At 40.8% G+C, this 27128-nt stretch overlaps 1 long non-coding RNA gene across 1 annotated transcript; it reads left to right on the forward strand.

Moving 5' to 3' along the window:
- Positions 1–23044: 23044 nt before the first annotated feature.
- LOC309340051 lies at positions 23045–26917 on the forward strand. The gene is made up of 4 exons (XR_014155770.1): positions 23045–23299; positions 24021–24178; positions 25275–25391; positions 26754–26917. It is a non-coding gene; the product is annotated as an uncharacterized lncRNA (long non-coding RNA).
- Positions 26918–27128: the final 211 nt, after the last annotated feature.

A 27128-nucleotide genomic window follows, 5' to 3' on the forward strand; every position in this document is an offset into this window, starting at 1 on the left:
ACAGGATTCAAAGCATGGCCAATATCTCTGCCCATTATGCATGGGCAGGGAACTATGCCCTTTCACAGAGGACATCTTTACAGAAAAAGTTCTATGGATGACGTATTGAATCTGCTGTGTCCTTTCCCCTAGACAGAAACTCAGATGTTATATGAATCCTGGTTGTGGTCATTAATGAAGAACTGGAAATGTGGAGGTCATATGAATGATGTGATGCTTATTGTCTGACAGTGCAAGCCTATTCATGTCCACTTGTGTGTAATCTCCATTGTATTCAATGATACTGACTCCCAGATAAATTGGATTGGACTCAATCTCCTTTCCACCAAACATGCATGGATGAAAACTGTGTAGACAGGTGTAAATGAGTCTAATCCTCAATATCGCTACATTAAAAATGGGACGGGGACACAATTTTCAGACTAAAGCTATTAAAGCTATTAAAGCTATTAAAGCTATTAAGAGTGACTTGTAGTGTACAAATTGCATGTAGTGGTTTTTAAACTGCTTCAGGAGTTTCAAAATCTTTCCTTTCTATAGAGGTGACCACATTTTCCTTGGAAAGGAAGTGGCTCTAATTTACAAGATTTCATTCTCCAGGAGGCATCTTGAAGGAAGGCTAAAACTTTCAATTCACAGGACAAATGGACAAAATATATCTAAGTGCTTTTTAGAAGTGCCATTTGCTTTACAGTTGTGAGGTAAGGGCATGGAAACATGGCACTGTTCCCCCACCCCCATAAGGATGGTTTTTGTGCTAGGCTTAAGAATTTAAAGAGCACATGTACAGCATTTTTGTGTGCAGAATTATTAACATTGGACGAAAAAAGGGACTCCACTTGAGGAAAAGGGACAGAATAAATGCAAAATACAACTAATCCAGAATGTGGCAGCTAGACTGGTGACTGAAAGTGGCTGCCGAGACCATATAACACTGGTCCTGAAAGACTTTCATTGGCTCCCAGTATGTTTCTGAGCACAATTCAAAGTGTTGGTGCTGACCTTTAAAGCTCTAAGTGCCCTCGGCCCAGTATAGCTGAAGGAGTGTCTCCAACCCCATCTATCAGACGTCCTCTTCTGTGGGTCTTCTGCTGGTACTCTCACTGCGAGAAATGAAGTTACAGGGAACCAGGCAGAGCGCTTTCATGGCAGTGGTGTCCTCCCTGTGGAACACCCTCCCATCAGATGTCAAGGAGATAAAGAAGTACAAAACTTTTAGAAGACATCTGAAGGAAGGACTGTATTGGAAAGTTGGCTGTATTGAAAAGTTTTTAATATCTGACATTTTACTGTGGTTTTATATGCACTGTAAGCTGCCCAGAGTAGCTAGGGAAACCCAGCTAGATGGGCGGGGAAGAAGAAGAAGAAGAAGAAGAAGAAGAAGAAGAAGAAGAAGAGAAGAAGAAGATTGATCACAAAGTACTGCTCAGAAAAAAAAAATCAATGTTCAATTTCACCTGTCAGGTGAAAGGTTTGGAAACAAGAACCAGGTACCTGTAATAGGCATGTATGCCACCTGAAATTCTGGTATATAATGGGGGCATATGGAACACAATTAGCCTTAATTACTTGCACCATATTAAACCCAATAACGATCTTGGTCTGTCTTCCTTCTGCCAGGATACACAGATAAATAATGTTATTTAGAGTTATTTCTGGTTGCCTATACACCATTCAGTTGACATGTATTGGCTGACTGATGAGTCCATGTAATCTATTTTGAATCAAACCTAATCATTTAGATGGAAAATGACCAGGTTATATACTCAAAAGCTACATAGTTTTTTCAAAGCAAAGCAAATGATGTAAATTGAATGAGATGCACAGGTTGAGTCTGAAATATCTGCCACGAGCTATAGAAGTAGATGAGTCCTGAGCAGCCACGTGAGGAACAAAGGAAGCAAATTTGTCAATACCAATAACACTTTCTGAAGTCCACTGATTACAAGGGGTTTGAGTATGATTTAGGTAAAGGTAAAGGTACCCCTGCCCAGGTATGATTTAGTTTGATGCAAATCTTTATTTAGCATGTCTCCTTATTGCGTACCAAAGTGAACTTCATGTTAATTGTGCAAATGCAATTAATGTGCAATTTTTATTATGTAAATTGCTCACCCAAGGAGAAGACTGGCCATCCTTGGAACCACATGGGCTATTTGTAATTTAAGGGAATGCCACATTAGTACCAACTGAAGCTTCTTATAAAATGCAAATAGTAGCTTTGGAAAGGGAACTTTTGTTGGAACCATTCAGTTCCCTCCCCTCACCACACCCAGTGCTTCTGATACTGCTCAGGCTTTCCCCTGGGCTAATATTCCTTTACAATTTTTTTGCACTCACATCTAGCTAGGTCCTGAGAATCTCAGGGGTCAGGAACTGGATCTGGCTGGTGAGCCAGATCATTATTTTCCCAAATCCTTTTGGACCAGATATGAAAAGTGGTTTGTATCCACCCACCCATCAATTGCCTGATGTCAAAATGAGGGCAGGTTGTCAGGAGTAAACATGGACCAATTGTATGGGAAACAGCCTTACTAGAAAAGCTAACCAATAGACTGAAACTGGCATGGGGACAAATAAAAGAGGATGCTTTCACCCTGGTATGGATTCCCTTTATTACATACACAGCCCAACAAGACAACAACAAGAATACACTGACAGCGTACAAATCAATATGGCTATCTTGACCCCAAAATTCCTTCCCCACATGGAAACAAATCTCACTGCAGCCATCTAAAAGACAACCAACCACACCCTGCCCCCCACTCTCACTACCAAGGAAATATAATAAGCAAATAGAAAGAGAACCTATGCAAGTGATGCTGGCACAAAACACCACACATACACTAAGTAAAAGAATATAAGTTTAACCACACCACCCACTCTCCCCACTCTTTTTCTCCAATCTTCTACTATATACAATACTAATGTCCTACAAGAAATGTAATTGATCAGTAATAATGATAATAATAATAATAATAATAATAATAATAATAATAATAATAAATTTTATTTATACCCCGCCCTCCCCAGCCAAGGCTGGGCTCAGGGCAGCTAACAATAAATAATAAAAACAGGTTTAATGAATACAACTTAAAAACAAGATTAAAATACAACATTAAAACATTAAAATGCAGCCTCATCACAGGAGGAGAAAGGAAAAAAGAAAGAGGGGGAGGGAATCAAATTGACTCCAAGCTAAAGGCCATACGGAACAACTCTGTCTTACAGGCCCTGTGGAAAGAAATCAGATCCTGCAGGGCCCTAGTCTCATGAGACAGAGCATTCCACCAGGCCGGAGCCAGTGTTGAAAAGGCCCTGGCTCTGGTTGAGGCTAATCTAACTTCCTTAGGACCCGGGATCTCTAGGGTGTTGCTATTTATGGACCTTAAGGTCCTCTGTGGGGCATACCGGGAGAGGCGGTCCCGTAGGTATAAGGGTCCTAGGCCGTGAAGGGCTTTAAAGGTCAAAACCAGCACCTTAAATCTGACCCTGTACTCCACCGGGAGCCAGTGCAACTGGAAAAGCACTGGGTGAATATGCACCCATGGCAGAGACCCCGTGAGGAGCCTTGCTGCAGCATTCTGCACCCACAGGAGTTTCTGGGACAGCTTCAATGGCAGACCCGCGTAGAGCGAATACGCAATCTGAAAAGAGAGACAATACATGTACTTTTGTAAACCAAGAAAATCTTTGTGTGCGTTAAGGGAGGGGAGGTTATCTTTTTTACCAGCAGGAGTTTCCAGAAGCCCCTTTCAAAGAACCCGGCAAGACAGCACTTTGAAAGGAAATACTAAAGTCATGACAGTCAGTGGATCTGTGGCATCTATTTAGCAGGAGTAACTATATTTTAGCCTAGCCTACCTCCTTTATAAAAACTGACCAAAGACACAAACAAACAATCAGATCTGAACAGTGGCTTTGGACAGTTTCCACTCTGCTGTTCTGTACATCCCATTAATGCCAGCCTCTTTCCTCTGTGTACTTACAATACATAAGGAGCCAAGCATGCAGCAAATGGGAGGACAAAAATGCCACTTTGAGCTACTGATGCCATTTCTCCCCTTTCTGGTTACAGGGTGGGATGAAAATATTATAAATAATAATATTTCTTTAATATCCACATTTACTATGTGATAAGTAAGTCAAAGGGCTTAAAGGGGAGGAGGAGGAAAAAGACTATTAGCTGATCATACATTTAAGACAGATCATCACTGTTTAAGTACAGAATGAAAGGACTTGTTTCCATTAGAACATGACTTGTTTCGTATGTGTCTTAATTAGCGCTACTGTGAGATTTTTAATTATAGGTATATTGTTTTCCTATTGTGATCAAGAGTGCAAAGGGCTACGATGCCACAGAACTATCCTTGTATAATGATCCTCACAGGGGGAATTGCATTAGCATTGGCAGTTTATTGAAACAGCGGACTCTAGTATTAATTTTAATGGCATTCGCTTTTTAAGTCAATGTGGTTAATGGCTACTATTGGACTGTTTGTTTTACAGCTTGCTTTGAAGTCTCAATTTATGCATCTATCTCATAGCGGTTGGCATGCGAGCAAGTATAGTGCTGAATGTGCATCAGCCCTCTGTAAGAGGACCTTGTGCCAGAATAGCATCACAAAATATTATGTGCTAACCTGGAACAAGGAAAATGATCGCTACAGTGGATTCTGTCAGGACCTAAATTGCCAATCCATTTATTGTAACTCAATTGTAGCTGGCTGTAAATCACACTTAGTAATAAATGTTTCATTTTTAGTGTTTTCACAGATGTACAGATTCACCTTAGTTCTATTGACTGTGGAGGAGATAATTAAAATCTATGCACATCTTTCATTACTAGCAATCTTTCATTGCTTTTATACAGTACCTTTCCACAAAAGAGCCATGAATGTTTCAGATGCATATTTGCAGCTTCACTGGTGGGGAAGTGAATTCTTATCCAGGGTCAATCTCTACTTTTGAAACATCAGAATACAGAAACATAGGAAGCTGTCTTTTACTGAGTCATACTCATTTCGTTGACTTAGCCCAAAATTGCCTACTCTGATTGGCAGTGGCTCTCTAGGGTTTCGGTCAAGGAGTTTTTGCTAGCACCAGCTGGAGCTGCCAGGGACTGAACCTGGGACATTCTGCATGTAAGGCAGATGCTTTGCCACTAAGCTATGGCCCTTCCATGCACATGCAGCTCATATATGCCTTCAACAAATGTTATGATTTTTAGTATTTAGTTATGATAGTGATTGGGCAAATTTTCCCCATTCCACTAAAATATGGAGAAATGGGATTGGAACTTCACTGAAAGCCTTTCACAATTCTCAGGGAGAAACACTGAAGTTTCCTTATGCACACCTGTATTGAGCGGGAGTTCTTGGCATCAGCTTCACGTGTATAAAGACCTCTGAATCAGGGGGAAATCTTCATCTCAGCATAAAGTTGTCACACACACACACAACATATTTCCTCTGCAGACTCAAAACTTGCAAGGATGTCCTGAATCAACTTTGCAAATGCATCCTGCCCAGAATTTGATAGGAGTGGAACTACATGCCAGTGTGGTGTAGTGGTTAAGAGCAGTAGACTCGTAATCTGGTGAACCTGGTTCGTGTCTCCACTCCTCCACATGCAGCTGCTGGGTGACCTTGGGCCAGTCACATTTTGTTGAAGTCTCTCAGCCCGACTCACCTCACAGAGTGTTTGTTGTGGGGGAGGAAGGGAAAGGAGAATGTTAGCCGCTGTGAGACTCCTGAAGGGGAGTGAAAGGCAGGATATTAAATCCAAACTCTTCTTCTTCTTCTTCCTAGCTGAGACAAAAATCTGAGCACTCCAAGGTAGCATGTGATGTTGCTCATGTCAGCAGCCATAAAAGCAGGGAGGGAAGCAGACCAACACAATGCCTGAAAAGTTCCCCAATAAATCTGACGGCTTTAACATGTTATGTTTACATATTCTATGTTAGTGTATAAGATAGCTGGGCATCTAGTAACAGGTTCACCATACTTAATGTGGTGCCTTCAGAACTATGCTACAAGTGGAGTTTTAGAATAAGCCCTAAAAGCGGCTATAAATGTCTGTAACCCGCATAGTATGCTCACTTTATTTGTAGCTATAATATGACATAGCAACTCTGATGTGAAAATTAATTCCACAAGCCTACCATTCCCATTTTCCCCCCTGTGTTGCAATGATTTATCTGAAACCACCTCATGCTTAAATTCTGTTGTGATGAAACAGCTGTGAAGACACCAGCCTGGCCTTTGGTGAAGTTCAAACAATTCCAGCAGAATGCTTTAAATCCTGTGAAACCCTTTTAATCAAAAAGAGTGCTTGAGCAGGACAAGATAGGATTAGAGTTGGATCCCCACAGAAACTGCTGAAACATACTTATTGCCAGCCGCCAAAACGAAAAGAACAAGGTTCTGGTATTTAAAGAGTAAAAAGCAATAAGCCAGGAGTTTTCAGGGGGAAAGAAATCTTGCAAGTGTAAGTTGAGATTGTTCCTCTGAAATAGCTGTTGATTGTAATTACGTGGAGGAGTGAATACCACACTTGAGTACTTTTTGCATTCAGGAAAGTTCTTGGGAGTTTCAAAATGCTTCCTCATTCCCCAGACCCCCATTTATATGGTGAATACACCATTTTTTATGATTGATCAAACCACTACAGTTTTTCCAACTTGTGCTTGAATGGCAGCAGATTTCAAATACTGTAGGTTCACTGAGTGCATGCAATCTTGTTTAATGATCTGAGATAGAGCTCAAGAAGAATTTTCTTTTTCTTTTCTTTTTTTGAAACAGATAAGTCATTTTCAGATAGCAAAGCATTTGAATGCTTTGCTTTCTTAACAAAATTTAACAGAATTGTTTGATGCAACCAGACAAACATCACCAGGGCCTGCCCTACCATTAACCACCTCAGATGGAAAGTGTGGAGCAGCAGTGAGGTGTTAGAAAGCACAGCTATCTGTGTCACATGGCTTGACCTGCATTCTGTAAGATAGCCAACTTTTGGGTGCAGAAGAGAAGGCTGTCCCATCACCAGTGCTGAACTAATATTTACCTATCAATCCAGTCAGGTTCTATACCTGGAGGGATGGGAAGGCACCATATTGTCCATTGGCTCAGGCAGCAAACAGTCTTGGGCTGGCCTTGCACATCACACAAAATTTCTGTAGCTGAATAATATGAGAGACTCTTGTTCTATACTCAGAATTTGTCGTAAAGTTGTTACATGATTTCCTCTGAGATAGGGAGGCCCGCTGACAGGAGGAATGATGGCTTGCAAGAGGCCTCCTTTTTTTATTAGGAAGGAAAAACATCAGTACAAACCAACATCCATCTGATACTACATTGTTAGCTCTGCAGACAGAATGATGCCCTTTTAGACAGTGGCTGCGATTCACTGACATCTTGAAACACATGCTGTTGAAACTTGCATAGCATAGTTTAACCAGCAAAGGATCCCTTGGAGCTCTAAACTTCAACCATGTCCTTAAGTATACCAACACTTGGTTTTAAGTGATGTGTGCCAAACTCTCTCATTTATCAGACCTGGTTATCCAGTGCACCAAGGTCATTTGCCCTAGTAATTATGTGTAATAATTTGGCATCACTTTTGTATCTTCATATTTCACAACAGCAGGTAATATATTTTAAATAACACTTCAGTGTCAAGAGGAGCATTTACGCAACCTAATGCATTAATTTGAAGACATATACCAGGCTTTTAAAATTTGCAAATATGTGAAAGGTTTCACTAAAGCATTGTGCTGTGTAGCTTTTCTTTAGTTTTTGTTTTATGTCAGACAACTATCCAAATAAGCAAGGCCTGTTGTACTTGATTAATTTACTTACTTTGATATTGCTAAATATAACCACATCATAAATAACGGTGTTTACTTTCACTGTGGACAACATTTATAGAAGCAGCTGTTTGTCATATTGAAGCAACTTCCTCCCATAATGGTGTGTCTATGAAAATCTGCCATGTTCTAGCTACTTAATGCTATTATAAAGCTATGCCATATGCTTGCCACATATGGCAATCGTTTTAGAACCCTTAGGAGAAGCCAGCAATGTTCCTTCCTGCAGAACTCCTTGAAACTTAGGGAAAGGGAAACCACTGGGAAAATATTGAGTGTGGCTCCAAAATGAAATACATATACTCTGAAGATATACTTGCTAATTTCAATCAAACTAACTCTAAATTGCATGGATGGCTCGTACACCCCAGGTAGTGTGGTTGCTGACCTTGAGCCAGACATCCTGGAGAGTGAAGTCAAATGGGCCTTAGAAAGCACTGCTAATAACAAGGCCAGTGGAAGTGAGGATATTCCAGCTGAACTATTTAAAATTTTAAAAGATGATGCTGTTAAGGTGCTACACTCAATATGCCAGCAAGTTTGGAAAACTCAGCAGTGGCCAGAGGATTGGAGAAGATCAGTCTACATCCCAATCCCAAAGAAGGGAAGTGCCAAAGAATGCTCCAACTACCGCACAATTGCACTCATTTCACACGCTAGCAAGGTTATGCTTAGAATTCTACAAAGCAGGCTTAAGCAGTATGTGGACCGAGAACTCCCAGAAGTGCAAGCTGGATTTCGAAGGGGCAGAGGAACCAGAGACCAAATTGCAAACATGTGCTGGATTATGGAGAAAGCTAGAGAGTTCCAGAAAGACATCTACTTCTGCTTCACTGACTATGCAAAAGCCTTTGACTGTGTCGACCACAGGAAACTATGGCAAGTTCTTAAAGAAATGGGAGTGCCTGATCAACTCATCTGTCTCCTGAGAAATCTCTATGTGGGACAAGAAGCTACAGTTAGAACTGGATATGGAACAACTGATTGGTTCAAAATTGAGAAAGGAGTACAGCAAGGCTGTATATTGTCTCCCTGCTTATTTAACTTATATGCAGAATTCATCATGTGAAAGGCTGGGCTGGATGAATCCCAAGCCGGAATTAAGATTGCCGGAAGAAATGTCAACAACCTTGACATTTCCTTGATGGCAGAAAACTTGACACAACCTTGATGGCAGAAAGTGAGGAGGAATTAAATAACCTTTTAATGAGGGTGAAAGAGGAGAGCGCAAGATATGGTCTGAAGCTCAACATCAAAAAAACGAAGATCATGGCCACTGGTCCCATCACCTCCTGGCAAATAGAAGGAGAAGAAATGGAGGCAGTGAGAGATTTTACTTTCTTGGGCTCCATGATCACTGCAGATGGTGATAGCAGTCACGAAATTAAAAGACCCCTGCTCCTTGGGAGAAAGGCCATGGCAAACCTAGACAAGGGTCCGTATCGTTAAAGCCATGGTTTTCCCAGTAGTGATGTATGGAAGTGAGAGCTGGACCATCAAGAAGGCTGATCGCCGAAGAATTGATGCTTTTGAATTATGGTGCTGGAGGAGACTCTTGAGAGTCCCATGGACTGCAAGAAGATCAAACACATCCATTCTTAAGGAAATTAGCCCTGAGTGCTCACTGGAAGGACAGATCGTGAAGCTGAGGCTCCAATACTTTGGCCACCTCATGAGAAGAGAAGACTCCCTGGAAAAGACCCTGATGTTGGGAAAGATGGATGGCACAAGGAGAAGGGGACGACAGAGGATGAGATGGTTGGACAGTGTTCTTGAAGCTGCAAACATGAGTCTGACCAAACTGCGGGAGACAGTGGAAGACAGAAGTGCCTGGCATGCTCTGGTCCATGGGGTCACGAAGAGTCGGACACGACTAAACAACAACAACAACTCTAAATTAGTTTACTTAGGATGGTAGCCTTGAGATTATACTCAAATGAGGCATGTTCTCATAGTTGCATTTGTTACTTGAAACTGGGAAAAAAGACATTTTAGTCAGGCTCTGACTAAAGTGACAAGAGACTTGCAATTGTTGACCTGGAATATTTAGAGGAAGTTCATTCCCTGCATCAAGGCTAAAGCAACACACAAGTCTTCTCCAAAGGTCAGTGAGAGCAGAGCATCTTCTCCTCTGGAGCTTGTGCACAGCGACATGTGCAGACCAATGTCGACTCCTACACCCAGAGGAAACAAATATTTCCACATATTCATTTACTACTTCAGTCTCTTTTCTGTGGTCTACCTACTTAAGAATAGAGCAGAAGTCTTTGGAAAAACTGAGTAAGTACACGGCATTTACCAGCAAACAGTTCCTGAGAAAAGTGAAATTGTGGATGATGGTAAATTTACTGACCATAGTGTTGAGCATTTTTCTCAATGAGAATGGCATGCAGAATCAAACCACTGCTTCATATATGCCCCCTGCCAAAGAAAAAAAATGGCATTTCTGAGAGAAAGTATCACTCACTAATAGAAATGCCAATGAGCCTGCTGACTGATGCTGGTCTCTCTAAGAAGTCCTGGGGAAACAGCCAAATACCCACAGAACAGACTACCTTCCAAAGCAATAGACATAATACATCTTGAAAAGTGGCCTGGAAAGAAACCCTGTGCACACTACCTCGGAGTTTTCGGTTGTAAAGCTTATGCCTCAATTCTGCCTGAAAAATGCAGTAAGCTGTGAAACAGAACTATAGCAGGCTTGTTGATTAGTTACACCTAAACCTGCAAAGGCTACAGAATTCTGGAGCCAAACATGGCGTGAGCGAAGCAGTATGCTGTGGTTTCACTGTTTTTGTAATGTGTGAGCCAGTTCTTAGGTACAGATCCCATCATTCCAGACCTATCATGGCCTCCCTCCATGGCTGCCATTTGAACCTGCAGGGGTCTCTGTTCTCTTACACAAAGCATACATAATAATAGTAACAAGAACACATCTGTTTGGAAACAGGCAACTTATTAAATAAGGAAACATATTGGCAAACCAGTGAGCCAGGATATTAAGAGCCAGTCAATATGATCAATGATGCCTTGTTATTAAACCATTACTCTCACACAGCCTTTTCATCAGGAAAGTGCTAAATTTATCCAATGTTCAAATCGATGGATAGGAGAGTCCTTTTATAAACAAGCAACTTAATGAAACTGTGGCATCAGCTATAATATGCACCAAATAATTTACCACAACCTTTTTTGTGACATTTTTATCATATATATTTTGACTGCACACACACATACACACACACCACAAAAGAGAAAAAAAAAGTGATGAGATTCTGTTAGATATAGTTTCTTATATACAAAAGAACTTGGGAAGTTGTCTTATAGTCATACCACTGTGAGCTCACTTTTATTCGCATCCGCCTTCCCCAACCTGGTGCTCTCCAGATATTTTGGACTGGAGCTTTCATTAGTCACCATCAGTATTGTCAGAGGCTTTATGCTGTCAAGCCAGCATAGATAAAACTCCGGGCTCACGGCCAGTTCCAACCTATTTGATTTATTGACAAAGTTCAAAAGTACATCTCCAGTGTTTCAATCAAGGTCCGACTCCTTTGGCACAGTTGCCGCGTCTGATTTCTTTTTCCTTTTTTTTACCCAGCATGCAAGTCTGCGGAAACCCTGCCCCTGACTTCCTCTGTGTACAGAATGACTTGTTCCAGGCTCATCCTCCTCCCCCTCTACGTCAGACCCACTGTCAGACAATAGGCTGCTAATGATCTCTTTAGGATCTCTATAATTGCTGGTTTCTGTTCTTAAATCTTCTCCCATTTGCCTCTCCCTGACAAGTATGGTCAATGGTCAATGGTCAATGGTCAATGCTCAAGAATGAACTCCAAAACATCTGGGGGGATATTTTGAAACCTGTTTCAAAGGATACACCTTTCTGTTTGCTTCATGGTTCATTCTAAACCACATAGACAGTTCTGCTAGGAATCAGATTGGGAATTTCAGAAAATACTCTTGGCACACAGTTGATCCAGTTGAATAATCAGTTCCTCTCTTTTAGTTCCCATGGAAGCAATTTGTAAATTTCACAACTGTAGGATTACTGCTTCATTATCATGTCCAATTTAAATAGCCAAGAAAGCTTTTGTTTTCCTCTTTCCCCGTATTAAAGTTTCTGTGAATGCTGACAGTTCTCCTATGAATATGTTTTGGGCAGACATTGTTGGTCTTGACTGAAGGTAAAATAGAAATATACATAACTAATTGTGTGCTGTGAGATATGAGCTAGTTCCCACAGAGCCCAGCAGGCAGATTTTACAGGCAGATAATCCAGAAATGAACTTTGGGCTTGAATGCCTTGCTCTACTTCATGAACAGCATCTAGCCTGAATCAGGAAATACATGTATAATTAAATCCTATTCTAATAATCCATCCAAATTTCTTTCCCCTGCACCACCTCAGCTAATTTATTACATGTTTGGAGTTTACTCATGTCTGTGCTTTTCTGTCCCATTTTGAGGTCAAATTCTATACAGGAGAGTAAGGTGCACAACCTTGAGACTTGACAGTGATGGACATCCAGCGTTTAATGCTGTGCTTAAAATTGCAACTGGGAACAAGGGTTGTTGGGAACAGAGTGTATTCACCCTTTCAGCCTTCATGCCAACCTGTTCATATTTGAAGATCTGCTTTGAAGGCCTTTCTCCAGGTACTTGCAGTATTTGAAGTGATGGAGGTAGCAATAAGAGGAAGGGCCTTCTCAGTGGTAGTGCCTTAGCTTTTGAATCCTTTCCCCAGAAAGGTCTCCCTGATGGCTAAACAGTACAATCTTAGCCATGTTTACTTAGAAGTAAATTCCTGTTGAATAATCCCAGTAAGGTGTCAGGGTGGCAGTATAATGTGTTATGTTTGGTGTAATGCAAAACCCTTTTATTTTTCTGTGCCTTTTAAATAATGTTAGTCTTTGATGAAATTGGTTTGTGCTGCTCTTGCATGTTGTTTCTCTGTTACTTGTTTTGATACTGTTGTGCTTTTTATTGCTTCTATTGTGCTTTTATATGTTGTAAAGCTGCCCTGGAGGAATATTTTTGTAGGGTGTTTTACATACACACACACACACGAGAAACATCTGCATGGTCATCTTCTTCTTCTTTGGCGATCACTCGTAGCCGAGTAAGATTGTCTTCCATAAACACGGTTTTAACAATGAATCCATAAGTGACTGCAGAGACCAATTCTGAACCCACACGTCCTTCCACAGTGGGGACATTGGTTCCCAGGTGGTATCTGCTCAGAACAACATATTATATGAAGCAAACATCGTGAATGAAAACTTCATAGAGGAATGACAATCCCCTTGGTATAGTGGGTGTTTTATTTTTTTTATTTTTTAATGTTTCAGGAAGTGAAAAGTCTAATATGGAATGACTGGTATGTTTGGAAGATATCGGCGAGACGGCACCAGATCTACTTTGTGTTTAACCTCTTAATTTACTGCTGACCTCGTGCTTCCAGTGGAAAAGGAAAAAGATTAGGTTGGGGAGGGGAATCCTCCATGTTGGGAAATTGGTATTGGTTCCTGTTACAAAAGCCAATGTGTCTGTTCAGCAGCAGCATTTATTCTGACTGTGAGCCAGACAGTTGGAATGAAGAGATATATAGAACTGCATTCTCTTCCCTGAAATAGGAGATAGCAGTGATAAAAAGACTTTGTACATGTGACGTGTTCACTTCAATGATTTGATAGATTTGTGGGGTGGTGTCACATTAATAGGCAAATTTTCTTCATTTCCTCATTGGAGTTGATTACACAACATTTTTCAGACTTCCTGAAAGTATACATTTAAGTATTTTGGCTCAAAAGCTAATTGCTGCTGCTCGTTCTTAAACCTGAGAAATAAGTACATTGCCAGTTTTGTTTGTGCTTCTGGATTGTATCCAATGGTGTCGCTCAGCTGATAGCAAGACTTCCATTAGTGGAATGGAGAAGAAGTAATTTTCACGATTTCCCTTCTTCATGAAACTCCTTCCGCAGCCTCCCTAAATCTGCTCTGGAGGATATTTGGAATAGCTGCAGTGTGAGGAAGAAAAGCCAACAATTGATTCTGTCTCCAGTCTGCTGATATAAGCCTTACTGTCAGCTGAGTAAAATGTTGAATATGACACTCTGTTCCCAATAGACTTTCATGCATATTGGGTGAGGCCTTTTCATATTGTCACCCTTCATCCTATAAAGCTTGGAATGGTTTTGGCCAGACTATGAACCACATCCTTCCATGTGTCACATCAGAAGCAAAGATCCACATGTTCCTTTGAAAAATAGGCATCTGCATGCAGAGCAGCTATTTTCCTTAAGCAAGCAGCTTGCCTGAATAAAATCATTCCCCAATCAAATCCTTTGTACAAGATGTCTGTATGATGAAGCAATTTGTGCAAACAGCTTACACAAGTGCAAGAACGGTGTAAGTGGTCCTTATAATCTTCTCGCACAATCCACTATGGTTAAACCACAGTGGTTGTGTTCTGATGGCAAGCTTAATGCAAATGTGCTGCCTCCCAGCAAAGCAATCATAGCTGCTTTGCTCCTTCCTAATCCTCTTAGCTCAGTGCAGCATGGCAGCTAAGCCAAGGTGTACTGCCCAAATGTGGAATCATGATGAAGTTGTCTTCTCATTAACCATGATCTGTAGTCACAGTTTGTTCGAGGTCACAGATTGTGGTTATCACAGAATTGTATAGTTGGAAGAGACCCTGAGGAGTCACCTAGACCAAACCCCTCCTATGCAAGAGGAGAGAGCTTTGACACGACCCCACATTTGAATGATATGTGGTATGGCTTATCATGATGTGTGAACCAGGCCAAATATCTAAACTCAGCTTTGGAATTCTGAACCTCTAGAGGTCTGTTAAAGCCTGGTTTTTCCCCCCAGCTTAAAAGCTGAATCAGTTTTGCTTTCTATTCCCATCCTCATTCTTTCCATGTATCAACCATTAATATCCTTACAAAACCTTTACTTCTCCCTGCTTTTTCTCATCTGCATGCTTCATTGCAGCCCTCTCTTCCTGATTCTGCTTGAAGACATTATTAACACCTTACCTCTTTTCTCTTCTGATCCTCACTTGACGTTCCATTTTGATTCTTTCCCCTTCAGGCTAAGTATTCTAAAGGTCCCCTTTTAACTGCAGCTTCACACAGCAAGTGCAAGGCTTTCTTTCCCCCTCCAAGACTGCCATACATTGCCCTTACTTGGGAGTAAACTGCACTGAAATCCAAAGGATAAAGGCTACAATTCTAACCCTGCATATCTCCATCAAATTCAGTAGGATTTACTTCTGCGTTGAAACACTCTTACTTCTGTCGGGTGATAAACATCTACAATGTTTCACTGCACATCTTCTTCCCAGTTGTTCCATGGCTTAAAAAAAACAACCAACAACAACTTGAAAATGTTACTCTTGAAAATGTTAAAGGACCGTCAAATATATAAATGCATATATGACATTTATAAGTTCCAACATCAACATGAAAATGCAGCCATATTCAGCAATGACAATACAAATAAATTAGACTTGGAAGGTGAGGACTATTACTATTTTTATTTTAAATTACAGCACAATCCTGTACATGGTTACACAAATGTAAATCCGATTGAGCTAAATTAAGACTATTTCATTGTAAGTAGGTGTAGGGTTGCAGACTTACAGTGTCTACTCTGAAGTATACCCCACCGACTTCAGTTGGAAGAATTGAATATAGGTTTGCAGCTATAGAGAACGATCCTCCCCACCAGTCAGAAGCAGCAGGACAGAGCAGAGTAGCAGACCAATCTCTGCAATTAAAACCTGTCTTCCATACTTGTCAAGAGGAAAGCAGGGGCAGTTTTTCACCCTTTTTTTTTTGCTGTGCCACTTCAAGGTATGTACACAAAGCTCCTAGTAGGCATTTCATTAATAATCACATTTTTAAATAAATAAATTAATAATTCTATTGATTTTCAATGAAACTACAAAAATAACATAAAATAAAAGGAACTTAGATGGACTAAGAATGGTAAATAAGATGCAGCAAAACATCAAGCAGAGCAGGAGCATTAATATTACAGAGCTGTATAATAGCTGACAATGCAATGTACAGTAAGAGTGTATGTAATGCATATCTTATAATAAACAGAAGGCAATGGATTATTCATGGAGAGATTCATTTGTCCCAAATGTCTTGTGAAACTAGGGTGGGGGAAAAGATGTAACTGTTCCTTTTTGATATATTCAATAAAGACCCACCAGACCACAAGAAATGATTTTGGCTCCCCTTTTCCATTCAAAAATCTGACATGCCAGCTAAGTATTTTTTTAATCAAGCTTGGCATGAGGGAGGGGGCTGGAGATGGGGATGTTATTCTTCTGATTTAGTATTTAATTTGGGGTGTGTCTTTCCTTTTTTGTTATTTTATTATTCATTTCCAAATGTTTTCATTTCAACCTGGCTCACCTCCAACACTTTTATCGCATTTATAACTCGGTGGAGTTGCCACACTGATGACAGCATAAGCCTTGACCATCTCAGTTCTCCCTCCAGGAGCACAGCTGAGTATAACATGGGGATGGGGAGGAACAGAAGTTGTGTAAAATAAGCATTGTAGCAGCTAAAGCAATGTTATTTGTTTTGTTTTATTTGTTAAAAGTGTATATAAATGGGATCCTCATAACAGAGGGTCCTGGTTGCGCTCAGGACCCAAGAGCTCACCTGACAGGGTTAAAATGCGGGGGGAGGAGCATGAAGTCCTGGGCATTCCCCTGGGATCATGCCAGGTTTTTTTAGCCAATAGCCAGTAGGTGGCATGATCCCAGGGGCTTTAGAAGCAGCAGTGTGATGCAAGTGGGGCACTTGCATTGGCACGGTTGAACACCCGCCTACCCTCCCTAGTTTAGGTAGAGTCGCTTGGCCTTGCTTTGGTTTGGGTCGCCTGTTTTGGAACAGGGGCTGGGTAGGAATTTTTTCCATTTGGCAGATTGGTTTTTAGCCATTTGGTTTTCGCCTACCCCTAAGCAAATCGTCACAACTTGTAAGGTGGCGGTTAGGCATTGGCTCACTTGGATTGTGGGGAGGGGAGGTGCTGCCATCACCTCCCCCCCCCCAGGAATTGGGTATTCTGGTAAAGGAATCTGGGGGTCCTGGATCTCGTCCCAAGTCCGCTTGAAGGGCTAGGACCATGCCAGGACCACAGGAACCCCGGGGTGAGATTAGGTTGGTCCTCATCGACCTTGCTCCCTCATTTGGTTTACCCCATTGGACAATCACCCTGAGATGTGGAGTCAGTTATAGCGGGGAGTCAATGCCTAAGCCAATACCGCTCACGTGACTGTATTTCAATAAAGTTGTGGCCAAAATTTGCCAAAAACGTAAACTAATATAAGGGTCTGTGTATATTTATTTTGGGGGTGGGTCTTGGGGCCTCAAGACGCAACCTGCATTCATCCCTATAGTTAACATGGTAGCACACAGAAGATATAATACATACGGCCAAAGTTTTATTTGTATGCCGCCTTTCCACAGTTCAGGGAGCAGGTCTTCCAGGACTCACAGCCATATATATATAGTATATATAATATCAACTAAAGAATTAAATATAATAATCAACTAAAGAATTATTTGATGGGTAGGTTAAGATAAATTTTAATTGCCAGGGCTGCAAGGTAAGGGAACACGTTTTTGACATAACACTTTGTTCTGAACTGTCGCAATAAAAACAATGACTAAATATGGCTTTTCTGTACTGCAATCAGTAGCAATTTTCAAATTGCTACCATGTAATTCCTTTATAGGACAGTCCTATGCACATCTGCTTAGAAGCGAATCCCATTAACTTTATTGAGATTTACTCTGAGGTAAGTGAGTATAGGATTGCAGCTTTATTTCTCAATGCTAATCCCACCCCACCCCTGCCCACTGCTGCTGCTGGTGGTGCAAAAAGAGCTTTTTACCTCTCTGCCTTGCTTGTGGGACCAAGGCTCATTCAGTGCACCTACTCTGGGATTGCCGGGGCTGTTCTCTCTTCCACCTGCTAGGCTCCAAGAGTTTGACTATGCATGATTTTCACGTATGCACATAACCCTTCGAACTGAATCCGTGAGTAAAATGAGGGATTACTGTATCTCCCAAAGGTATAATTTTTAATTGATATATTATTTATGTGTGCCCATTGAACTGAATGTATTAGCTCCATTTATTGCATTGCCCATTCTGACTGCACTTTATTAATTTGTGTTAGTGGATTTATTCTGAATAGTGTTGATCTCACTGACCACCCACTTTCCTCCAGGTCACACCCCTGAGCCCTCTTCCTGACATGTAGACTCTGCTCCATCCACCTGCTCCTGCACAGAAGAATCCCTCTTTTCATTTACAAAATATTATGCTAATCATTGCCTTTGTTTTTTTTGTTTGTTTGTAAAACTGAGTGCTATTTTCCCAGAAGTGTAACTGCAGAATTAAAAAGCCTCCAAGTCATTTTACCTTATGAAATGGGAATAGGGTGAAATAATTAGAAAGACTAACCAACTGTTCCCCACCCTGCTAACATTTACACTATTATATTTTAATATATGCAAGCAGTTTGTTGAGACTAGATAAGGCATGTAATACAATACATCCTAGAATTCTAAGATTGTTCTCTTTGTCTGAAGCAATGACACTAGCAGCAGAACAAGGAAGTTTTGCATAGATAATGATTTTTGAACAAATTAGGCTGAATAAAATCCCATTACTAAAGGTGCCTTTGAGATGTCAAGCTATTGTAAAGTGTGTCAGTAGATAAGGATGAATACTAAAATTTTCATTAGTGAATATTTAGTCAATAAAATTTCTGAATTTGATTCAGGCTTGGATAACTTATGAGGTCATGCAGGGCACTGAGAGACATCTGTGGCAAAAACTCAGAGGTATCATTACAGTTACCGGCACTGTACACTTTGCACTTGTGTGAGGTAATGTTGGATTGTGTAGTCTATACCTGGGATTGTCCATTGCTTCTATTTTAGTTTCAAACTTGTGTGTGTGTGTGTGTGTGTTATATTTGTAAACTGTTTATACTTTGTTTTAGTGAGGTGGTTTGAGAGAGGTTTTCTGCCCTGAAGATGGCATTAAAATACTGATAGAAGTCAGCATTGTGGATGTATTGAGGCATTAAAGAGACTGTGTTTAAGAAAGACTCTGCCCTGAAATCTATGAATGAAGGGTGGTATACAAATGAAACAAGCCCCATGATAAATTATATGTAGTTCCCAAACCTCAGCCAATCTAAGGTAGAAATTGGGGAGGGCGGCGTTTAATGTGAAGCTATCTAGTCTGCACTTCTCAAATAAACTTGGTTACCTGAAAAGAGCTACAGTATAAAGAGGGTGGGAATCAGAGGCCAGTCACAATTTCTAATTTGTACAAGCAGCAAATGGTATATGTGCAAGATGTTAGGATAGTTTTCAAACAGGATAATAGATTGCTGCCGTACGGTTGAGTGTCATGCATCAGAGCAGCATGTCTAGCCATTAAGGGCGGGGGAATCCTTTCTTTATCATGTACCATAATTATCTGCTCATTCAGATGCCTCAGGTGTTGGGCAGAAACAGCTGTAGGTCAAGCATATCTGTATGACAGTCTTCTTCAACATGGTACCTACAGTTGAGACTACAACACCCATCCTCTCCAGCTAGCATGGATAACGGTAAGGGATGATGGGAGTTGAAGTAGAAAGATTTGAAAGGTATCAGGTTGAGGATGGGGTTTGGAACATGGTATGATGAGCACGTTTCATTTGAAAACCTGCACACTAACTCAGAACTTGCTCTACAGTTCTGCCTTATCGTTTCAGCTTAGCACAGCTTACACGTGTTCTTAAGAGGCAACCCACTAGTCATATAAAATGTGACACCATGTATTCCATTCAAGCAAAGAACTTCTCCAGGTCTGTGGTTGGTAGGGCACCCAAGGCATGGCCTAGCAGAACTTTCAAAGGCTTCTTTAGATGCTTTGACCATTCACAATCAAGGCTGCTCTCACCTGAAGGGTCAGCACTGAGAAGAGAGAACAATGCTTTTGGTTGGCTAGTTGAACTATCTTTTTAAAAAGTAACTTCATACGACCACAGTTGGAATTCTTCCAATTGAAATCTCTGCAGATTGTAGGATGGCGAGATGAACACCTTTCCCTACCGCTTCACAGAATCTGAAATGATTGCAGATAGTGCAAGTGATGTTTTGATTTTTTTTTTTCAGGTGCTGCTTTTCTGGAGTGTTTTAAAAATCAAAAGTGGTGCCAGCTGAGCGAGTCACAAAAGAAACATTCAGTCTAAGGTAAGGCGCAAGATGCTGTGCATTCTCCGCTGGCTAATCCTTGAAATGGATTTATTAAAAAGTTGGGGAAATACTTTAAAGTCTAGATCGACTGGCAGGCTTTGCCTGCTTTGGTAAGCAGAACTTCACATTCGGACAAAATGGATAAAAGAGCACCTAGAGAAAAATGGATATGGGAAAAGAAATCCAGACTGAGGCTCTTTCACTAATACCTCATTCTGCATTCCTCTCTATCTGTTCAGTCTAGCCATAAATGGTATAACGGATTTAATGGTCCATTCACTGAAGTGAATATAAAATTAATCCACCACTGACTGGAATAAAATCGGTACTATACATTGTAAGTCTAGAGAGTTAAAATACGGAGCTGTTGTTCCAGTTCTAAACCTATTTCTGTAGAGTAACCCACATTGGATTCCTAGGGCACTGAACTCCAGATTAAATGTCACTTGCGCTGAAGAAGTTCATTCTCACAGATTTCCATAGACAGATGTTAAAAATTTGTGTCTGGATCCAAAGAGTTACTTTAAGCGTTATCAAAAGTGTCACTTTTTATTTCCTTCATGTTTAACATACACACCCTTCCCACAACAAAAATAAGCTTTGAAAGTTACCGTACTTCAGATTCTAAAGTAGTTTGCCGTGTGACAGGCATAGGCAAACTCGGCCCTCCAGATGTTTTTGGACTACAACTCCCATTATCCCTAGCTAACAGGACCAGTGGTCAGGGGGTGATGGGAGTTGTAGTACAAAAACATCTGGAGGGCTGAGTTTGCCTATGCCTGTCATGTGACATAGAGCAGGGAGGATTATTGTTCACAAACCTGAATGGGGAATGGAGAGAGGTGCGAGTGTAGGAACTTTGGACTTTTGTGTGACTAGTATGTCACCTTCTGTACAAAAGGAGGAGTCAATTTTGATTGCGCCACCTACTTTTTGCCTCTGGTCATGGCCAACACTGACATGCAGCCCCCAGAAAGTTGCATGCGAGGGATTGTGTGTCACTTGGGCTGAATAGGATATTGAAAAGTGGGTGAAAGGAATGGTGAAATAACTAGTGCTTTATTTTGGCTAGAAGAAAACAGGTGTAAGTACTCACCATGAAGTTGTTACAGTAAGTGTCACACTTTTTAACAAAAAACGAACAAAAACCGTGCCGGTACTGTGTTCCCTTGAGTACCACCTGAAGATAAAAGCACTGTGAATACCCTAACCATTTACTGCTTTCTGCTTCCTCATCCATGGTTCCTGCAGTTGAAGGCAACTTGTCGAAACAACCAAGGATGCTTTAGTCGAGGTTCTTGCTTTGCAGCGGGTTGGACTACCGTACATGAACCATGGGGTCCCCTCTATGATTCTGTGCTATCCTTGTCTCTGCAAAGTGCCATTTCAATTGCAGGGGGTTGCAATATTGTACAGGCATAGATTTCTTTAAAATGTAAAAGGAGATGCTAGCTATATAGCTGTCACCCAACAGTTGGTTTCTGAGATGTATTTGAGATGTATTTATTTTTGTCACTGCTAATGTGATGTGAAGTTGATTGTAAAAAAATCAGTAGCTATTAATAAAGATGTCACATGCACTGAAATGATTGATTTATTTTACTTCTGCATTAACCAATCTCTTTACAATAGAATATTATCTAATTTATATTTATTCAAGCATATCCAAATACCTGTATTATTCTCCTATGTGCTGTCATACGGTTCCAGCAGAATATTTTGGTTTAGGTAACCTGCCATTAGTGTAGAAAAGAAAACCCCACTCATTCTCATATAAAAATTATTATTATTATTATTATTATTATTATTATTATTATTATTATGACTACTACTACTACTGAAGACAGTGGTGTATAGGGAAGTTTTCAATTTTTGATATTTTATTGTGTTTTAAATATTTTGTTGGGAGCTGCCCAGAGTGGCAGATGGGCAGTATATAAATATAAATAATAAAAAAATGTTCCTTTTGGAATTAAGCATTGTCCAGACCCATGAAAATATTATTCAAACTTTTCTTACAAAACTCTTCAAAACCATAACAAAATAGAGTAAATGATACCTCCAAAATTTCCATAAGATATATTGTGCTGTCCAGCACAAGCTCGGCTTCTTAGTAATAAAAGATAACTCCAAAAATCAAAACAGTGCCTCTCTCCCCCATTCCAGGCTGCCTTAGCCTGCCTAAGGCTGTGCAGCTTCTGGGAGAGCTTTATTTACATCCTCACTCTACAGAGAGAACAAAGAGCCAGCCCACCACCATTGCAAGATGGTGAATTTGCAACTCAGTACCTTAATTACCTGATCCAAGGTTACAACACTCACATGTTAGCTAGCAGAAAACAACAGTTAGTTAATTATTGACTCATCAAAACTCTGAGAGAGCTCTTCTTGCTGTTCTTCAGCTTCAGCGGAATCTTCCCATGTCAAACTTTTTCACTAAGACACACATATCCACATTTCAGTGTCAGTTAAACCAATTATACTTAGCAGGGCAATGAACTTTGTTGGATACATCCCTAGAAACTTGGAAGAAGGCAACACAGCTGAAGAAATGCTGCCAAATATTGGTGGGTGACTTGGATTGTATATGGCTCACCAATTCAGGCTATTAAATATTGGTGCAGGCCAGTGCTCATGGAGAAAAGACAAACATGACAACTATTTGACTTCATGGCAACGTTAAGTCATGTTTCTGTGAGGCCTAAGGGAAAAGACAAGTGAGGCCCTGTGGGATGGCTCAGTTGGTAGAGGACAAGACTCTTAATCTCAAGCTTGTGGGTTCTAGCTTCAGGTTGGGCAAAAGATTTCTGCACTGCAGGGTTTTGAGCTAGATGATACCCTATAAGTCTATGGTTCTATTATTCTCCATTTGTTGTCAAGGAGAGTGCTACTTCATGTGTAGCAACTGTTGCTGACACTCAGGTGAAATCACAATTGGAACACATTATATGTCTGAGATGCAGAGCTTTTGTGAAGCTGCAATAGTTGTAAAAGGCAAGAAAAAGAAAAGTTTTAAAGCATATTCAGAGAACAAGGGAAACAGCTGAAGAGTGTTTGCTTCACGAATACATGAGAATAACACAGTCCTTTATATGACTATTGAATCCCTTAAATTCAATGGGACTTACTCCCAGGTAAGTGGATATAGGACTCAAGCCTTACTTCTGATGGTTATATCCTGGTTTTCTTGGGTTCTCTGGTCAAGTATAACAAACACTAGCATGGAGTTTAGAACAAAGACACACTAGAATCTATATTGCTTTTCCCGCCTCCTCACTGAGATTGAGAGAATCAAATATTTTATGGCATTTTTTTTTTTTTTTTTACAACAGCAACAACACCTTTTCTCTTATAATGCCCAATAGTGAGTATGGGTAAGATTCTTATCCTACAATAATTACCAGTGAAAGAAGACTGGTAGATGAAATTGATGGATTATGCTGAGCTGGCGAAACTAACAGGGAAAATTCAGAACCAGCAAGATCGGAGTTTTCTGAAAGATATTTGAAAGATAATTGTAAACAATTGACTTGCCTAGTAGGGTTGCAGGAAGTTTTGTAGGTTAACAATATAAATTATTGCAAAGAATAATTTTTATTTTGTTTATTTATGATAGGGATATAACAGTAATAATTAAAATAACAAGTGCAATAATAGAGAGTAAGTTAGAAAACCACTAGTCAAGGAAGAGAGAAGTCTCAGGCTGTGATAGCCAGGAGTTGATTATGTTATACGAAAGTTGGATGTTGTGTTCTAAACCATGTGTAAAAACCAATAAAAATCATTTTATATATATATATATGTATATATATGTATATATATGATTCTTATCCTACAGAGCTTGTTTCATTTCAGGTTTTCCAGGTACCTCTGCCCCCTGGTGGTCCAGTTATGTTATTGTCCACATAGGAGAGTCAGGGAAGACAAGCAGAGGAGGACTCTCAATTTTAATCTGCAAAGAAAGTTAAAATGAAGTAAAAGTTACAAGGGATCCAAGAGGCAAGTAACAAAAGGTACTAAGATATCGAACACTACATTTCTTTTTATTGTATTTCAAGGCTGCCTTATCAATCAAAATGCTTTTAGAAAAGGTTGGTGTCAAATTCATGTAAAACAACTTTTGACAGGTACATTTTTCATACATTAATGTGACATCCTATTCATGCACAGTCAGGTTTGCCAGGTCATTATTGGCAAAGTCTATTATCTATGTCTTTGTATTCTGCATTTAATCTATCCATGAACAAATGGATCATCAAGAAGGTATATGAGAATGGTAATTATTTCTGACACTGGTGCTTCTGTAAGGCACCCATGGTTCTGACTTTACTGCCCATTTACTTTACTTAAAACAGGCACAAACATTTATTCCTAAACTGGGTTGAAATGTTTCAGGATATCCAGTATATTGTTGTGTTCCCGTATGCTACCAAGTAAATGCTTTTAAAGCACAGAGAGCAGTGAAACAAGGTTGCATTCTGGCTCACAATCTTTTAGAGTTTTATATTACTGATTTGGTGTCATATTTAGCCATTGCAAATGCCTGACCTCCAGTAATTAGCAAGAGAACGATCTCAATCTTGATTCATGCGTATGATTTAGTGCTCCTCTCTTTTCTGACTGGGCCTCAAACATCTCTCGGACGTATTTGGCACACACTTTCAACATGGAAGATGGAGCAAGTTTTAAATGCCCTAATTGATTCCTTTCCTTTAGTGTTTTGAAATTTTATCAATAAATATCACAGTATAGTATTTATAGTAAATTCATACTAAATTTGTGAAGTCTTTAATGTGTCATAGGATGCTTTTATTGTTGTTTTCTGCTATAGCACAACACTGTTACTCTTCAGGATAATAAAATGATTGTAATAATAAGGATGGGTGCAGTGGATTGTAGCCATAAATTGCATGTTGCAGTAAGACTACAAATCAAAGCTGTGGTTCTTGCACAGCAGGGGGTTGGACCCTTGGGTTACCTTCCAAATCTACAATTCTGTGGGGAGGCAGAACCAAGTTGTCATGCCATCTCTTGCTGGATATCCCTTTTCGTAGTTGTGTCAATTGTTTTTTTTTTTCTTTTTCTTTTATGCCCTTTGATTTTTGCCAGAAAGGAAGCCAACACAATCCAACAAGGATATTCTTCCACATTAAAGGCTGCAGGGGAGGAGAAGAAGAAGAAGAAGAAGAAAATTCCTAATAAACTTTGAATTCAGCTGGCATCCATGTAAGGATGTTGATGTTCAGGGCCAAACAACTGGAGGCCTGTGCTAAACGAATCCCTAGAAAGTCCTTAGGGTACAATCCTGTAGAGGATTTTATCTCGGAGTAAACCCAATTGAATTTAAATAGGCTTCCTTCTGAGAAGGCATGCTGGGGTCTGTGCTATTAGCAGCAAGTAAGGACTGGTCCAGGGTCATCTGGAAACCAATGGCAGCCCCATCCAGCCAAGCTGGGCCTGCCTTGGGCTCCCAGGGCTGCACCCTTGGGAGGGGGTGGCTGGCAGAGGCGACAGTTTTGCATTGGGGTGGAGCATTTTTTACCAGAGCTGTGAAGTCCAGCCTCCCACCCTTCTTATTTATTTATTTGGGTGTTGTCAGAGTCACCCGTGGTCCCAGCTCACAAGAGACCAAAGTCCACTCCAGCTTATGTACAAAAGCTTTTATTCAAGAACATCAGTAGCTTTAGATCCGAGGTCCGTGACCCTACGTCTGTTACCCTTAGACCGCTGAAGTCCCCTCTGACTCGCTCCCCCCTCGACACCAGTTTAAGAGGCTTGTACTGGTCCACCTCTTTCTCTCTTTCCTTTTCCGCAGGGTCTTTCTGCCCCCCTGTGTTCTCTCCCTTCGGGACTCTCCCGAGGCTGAATCCTCTGCCGCCTCCTCCCCCCTCCTTCGGGCTTTGGGACCAGGCTCCTCCCCAGGACTCTCTTCATTTCCGCGCGCCTCCCATTTTGAACTTGGCGCGCTTACGTTGCTCTTGACCTTCCTTTCGACAGTTACATTGCCCTCAATACTACTTTCCTCCCCTTCCGGCAGCACGTTTTGCCCTGATCTCCTTCCCCTCTCTGCTTCCTGTTCTGCTCCTTCTGACACACTGGTCACTCCTCCCCCCTCACTCCGTTCCAGCGGAGCAGCCGGTCTCGCTCTCCAACTCCCACTGGGGGTTCCCCCTTCCTTTCCCTGCTCCTGACTGCTTCCCCCTCTAGCTCCCCTTGGCTTGACCAGAGGGGCTCCCTTTTGGGAGTCCTCCGATTCACTGGACGGACTCATGGACAATCTTGGGTCATTGTCATCCTCTTCCTCGTCAGTCTGGAATCCTTCCCCCTCACTCTGCGTCTCTCTCCCTGAACCCCTGACAGGTGTCAATTCTTCTCCCATTGTTCTGACACCAGAGGACCTTGGAGGGGAGTTGTAGTCACATTTGTGGATGGTGCTCAGCATCTCTGCTTGTACAAACTTCCCAGGCTGATGCAAAGAGCTATGAAAGGTCTCTTCACCACCCAGCTAGGCAAATGTTTTGAGGGTTTTGTGTTTTTTTTAGGAGTGAAACATAACAGGGGGGAACACTGTTTTCTTGTCTGCCTCAGGCAGCAAAATGTATTGGGCCACACTGGCGTAAAGGTGGAATATGGCAACAAAAGCACAACGTTGAGACAATAACAATATGTTCACAACTAGTTGGACAGTGGCAGAGGCGACTTTGAAAATGAGAGGCCATTTTTAATACTTAGAAAAATAAATGTGAAAACAACCCTGTTCTAGTTATGATTATTCAATTTTCATAGACGCTGAACATAATATATTCAACTTAAAATATATTGAAAAGAAGAGAAGACTCTGTTGAAAGACAGTTAAAAGGAGTTTAGGTTTAATATTCTGAAGACTTGATATATGTAAATGATATGGAGAGGAAGAGGACAATTTTCAAATTGATCATTTTGGCCAGGCAAGAAGACAGGTGA

The sequence above is a fragment of the Podarcis erhardii genome (assembly GCF_964252035.2).
Source record: "Podarcis erhardii genome assembly, chromosome: 4".
Lineage (NCBI taxonomy): Eukaryota > Metazoa > Chordata > Lepidosauria > Squamata > Lacertidae > Podarcis > Podarcis erhardii.